We start from the raw sequence: 4,524 nt of genomic DNA, 5'->3' as shown, positions 1-4,524 counted from the left end.
AGCTTGGAAGCAGGAGTGGCATCCACTTCCACAATAACTTGCCTCTGGAAACCCTATGAACCTGGAGAAAGGATGAAAGTTATACAGGAGGTGTCCAGGACTTTTGTTCATAGGGTTCCTATGAGTAACCTGCGACTTTAGGGCACTTAACAACAAAAACAACTCTGTTGTGATTATCCTTTGTTTACCTTCCTGATGATTATTAATAAATATGCAGAGACGCTTGGGTGCTTCAGTCATCAGGACTGCTGGTCCCTGTCTTTACGCTCTCTTATTCTTGGTTATCTGTCTTATTATTACTTAACCCTAGGTCTGCAACAAAAAAGGGGTCACATGAATGGATTTGGGAGACTCATTATGTGTCTCTGTATTTTAGGAGTGTGTGAACTCAGTATATGTTCTGCGTCTGTGAACCCAAGTGCCCTTTCTTTGAAATGTGCTCACGCTGAGTGCAGTGCTGTTGGGACCTGCAGGCAGGACTGTTCCTCCCGAGGCCATACTAGCCCCATCTTCCCATCTCTTTCAGGACTTATGTGAGTTTAGAACATCCTTAAAAAAAAAAAAGAAAAACATCCTGGGCTCCAGGGGCTTCGCTAATACCACACGCTTCTCACCTCCTGTTACACATGTTAGGCCAGGATCAGACACATCACAAGCTGACCACCTCAGCTGCATTTTCTTTACAGAAAGTCAGCTAATATCTAGATATTCCAGCTGGGAAGCCTCTCACGGACAGGTGGACCTGAGCTCACCTTGATACCATCATTTCCAACTCTCTGCTGAAAGCAATATAAAAATCTGCTTTGGAAACAGAGCATTGCAATGGGCACAGGGCTAGGGGAGCAGTCAGGGCAGAGGGGACCTGTGAACTCAGAGACCATGATGAAGAGAAGGCTTTGCAAGTTCTGGTGGTGCTGCAACCCTGGCTATAGTCCCAGAAAAGCACCAACAAGGGGAGAAAGACACTGACTCAGAAGATAAAGGCAATGGAGCATCACGATGTCAGGACACCTTAAGGACTGAACACTCGTGACGACAAACAGGAGCAGATGAGGCAGGAAGCCCACAGCTGGCAAGACACAGTGACACATACAACCAAAGTGAGGAACTGCCGTGTCATGTGGTAGGAGACTTTGCAGCGGACACTAAATGTACATATTCTGTGGTGATACAAATATGAATTGATAGTGTGAATCTAATACCTTGGGAAGCTCTGGTGGCTCTGGTCCGGAGAGAGTTGCATGGCTAATCCAAAGGCCAAGTGACTTTGGCAGTTCAAATCCACCCTCTGCTCTGAGGGAGAAAGATGGACAGTCTCCTCTCATGCAATTTACAGCCTCAGAAGCCCTATGTGCAGGGACCTAATTGGCAGTGGTGAGTCTGAATTTATTTAAAACCTATTCAACAAGCTGCGTTATGCAGATGACTCAACATTGCTTGCTAAAACTGAAGAAAGATGTGAGGAATTTGCTGCAGAAGGTCAAGAACCACAGTTTTAAATAATGGATTGAAGCTCAACATCAAGAAAACAAAGATTCTCACCACTGGGCCGATTGCTAGCATCATGACAGATGGTGAAGAGATTGAGATTGCGGACACCTTCCAGCTTCAGTTTGCTTGGCTCTACAATCAACACTCTTGGTACCAGCAGCCAGGAAATGAAAAGATGAATTGCATTGGGCAAGTCTGTTGTCAGAGACCTCTCAGGACTGAAGAGCAAGGATGTCAGTCTGGAGACTAAGGTGTGCCTGAGACAGGCCATGGTCTTTGCAATTACTTGCTATGCATTAGAGAGCTGGACAATGACTAGGGATCATAGAAGGAAAGTTGATGTCTTTGAGCTGTGGTGCTGGAGAAGAGTGTTAATATATCATGGGCTGCTAGAAGAATAAACAAGTTCATCCTGGAGAGGGTGAAGCCAGGATGCTCCTTGGAGGCAAGAATTCTGAAGCTTTGTTTGACATACTTTGGACATGTTGCAAGGTGGGATCAGTCCTTGGAGAGCAAACGTCATGCTGGGGAGGGTGGAGAGACAGCACAGGAGATGAAGACCCTTGATGAGATGGATTAATTCAGTCACTGGAGTAAAGGGGATAGGCATGTCAGAGACAATAAGATTGGCAAGGGATAGAGCAGGGTTTAGGGTTGTTGTACATAGGGTCGCTATAAGTAGCAGGCGACTCAATGGCACATAACAACAACAACAACGTGAAGATTTGTTGCGTCTGTTCCTCTGATCACTGAGAATGAGGCATTGAGCCAAGGGGAGTTATGGATTTTGGATACAACGTGGAGGTCATTTTAGCCTGCTCTGCTGAATCATTTTCTGATTCACACTGGTGACCACCAATTTTTTTTAACTTTTATTATTATTATTATTAATTTAATGAAAATTTACAGAGACTTTGGATTTCCATTCATTCATTGTTGCACTTTTCTCCCTGCCCTCTCCAGTACACTCTTCTCTTTGAAAAGTGAAAGAAAAACTCTTTCATTGTTATACAATCCCTCCCCCAAGTCCACTCCACTATGCAGCCTTCATTCTGGATTCCTGTTATGACAATAATACCTAATCACATATCCCTTTTAAACAGTTTTCTCCCTCATCTGTTTCAATGCAGTATACATTATTTATCCCATCTTTCTCAGTCTCCCCCCAAACCCTATATCAGTCCTGTTTTACAACAGTGGCACTATGTAGTATTTGTCCTTTTGTGACTGAGATACTTCACTCAGCATCCCAGAACAAGGGAAGGTCTCAGTTGCAGGCAAGAGGTTCTGTGACTTGTGCCACTGGACTCAGTAGGTTTCTGTGACATCTTGTCTATGACACAGAGGGAGCTTTGGGCAGGTGACTCACCAAACAGATCTGCAGGATTAAGGAGCCAAGCCATATCAGCCTCTGCTGACAACTCTCTTCTTTTTGAGGAATAGTATCTGGCATCCTCCAGGAACTGACGAGAGAATGCTTGGTCCTGGTTCTTCCAGTTATGTGCCCAGAACCACCCATTGTGATTGGGATGTTGTCTGGCCCAGGAAAACATAAAATGAGGTGTGCATAGCAGCACTCTATCTTGAAGTGAAAGAGGAGGTGTTAGGTTTAGGATTTATGTTTAGGTTTATGTTATGTCATAGCAACCCTGTGAACAACAGATCTGAATCCTGTCCCATTCTCACAATCTCGGACACACTTGAGTCCATTGCTGCAGTTAGTATGACAAAACACCTGGTTGAGGGTATTCATCTCTTTCACTGCCCTCCCTCCACTTCCAAAGCATCCCTCTCCAAGGAATAACCTCCTAGCAACATGCCCAAAGTATGTGAGATGAAGCTTTTTATCCTCTTTGCCTTCAAGGAGCACTCTAGCTGCACCTTCTCCAAGACATGTTTGTTCTTTTGTCAGTCCATGGGATATTCAGCACTCTTCAACACCACAGTTCAAAGGCACCAATTCTTCTCTGTCATCCTTATTCACTGTCCAGCTCTCAGATGCAGAGCAAGTGACTGAAAAGACTATGGCCTGAATCAGGCGCACCTTAACCCTTAAATTGACATCACTGCTCCTCAATAATTTGGGAAAAAGTTTTGAGGGTTCATCTAAGAGAAAAGTAGTGATTCTTCCTAGCTGGATTAAAGGAATGAAGGAAACCAGGCTCAAAAAGGCAGTTACCCCACAGAAATAAAGGCGCACACGAACCATGGCCTCTTCTGGCTTGAGATCAGAAGGCAGATGGTAGCCCACTACCATTACCAATCACTCTCATTAAGGACACATTGAAAGCTCTAGTTTGACTGGGGGAGGGGGAAGGAAAACCCCAAAACCTAATTATTGTTGTTGTTATGTGCCATCAAGTTGCTTGCGACTCATAGTAACCCTATGTACAAGAGCCCAAATGCCGTTCTATCCTGTACCAACCTCGCCGTCTCAAACACATTCATTCCCACCACTCCACTCACAGAATCGATCCATCTCATCGAGGATCTTCCTCTCCTGTGCCGCTCCTCCACTCTCCCCAAACATGATGTCCCTCTCGAAGGACCAGTCCCTCCTTGCAACATGCCCAAAGCATGTCAGACGAAGCTTCAGAATCCTTGACTCCAAGGAGCATTCTGGCTTCAACCTCTCTAGAACGAACCTGTTTGTTCTCCTAGCAATCTTTTCAACACTCTTCTCCAGCACCACAGCTCAAACGCATCAATTATCTATCATCCCTATTCACTGTCCAACTCTGATGCATACCACGTAATAGTAAAGACTATAACCTGGGTCAGGCACACCTTAGTCTCCAGCCTGACATCGTTGCTCTTCAGTACTCTGGAGAGGTCCCTCACAGCTTACTTTCCCAATGCAATTCATCTCCTGATTTCCTGGCTGCTGTTACCAAGAGTGTTGACTGTGGAACCAAGTGAACTAAACCTGCTAACTATCTCAATCTCTTCACCATCCATACTGATGCTGTCAGTTGGCCCAGTAGTGAGAATCTTTGTTTTCTTGATGTTGAGCTTCAACCCATATTGAAGGCT

The sequence above is a fragment of the Elephantulus edwardii genome, unplaced genomic scaffold, assembly GCF_000299155.1.
Source record: "Elephantulus edwardii isolate Elephantulus edwardi_28Jun2011 unplaced genomic scaffold, EleEdw1.0 scaffold00226, whole genome shotgun sequence".
NCBI classification, from domain to species: domain Eukaryota; kingdom Metazoa; phylum Chordata; class Mammalia; order Macroscelidea; family Macroscelididae; genus Elephantulus; species Elephantulus edwardii.
This window is presented reverse-complemented; position numbering follows the sequence as displayed.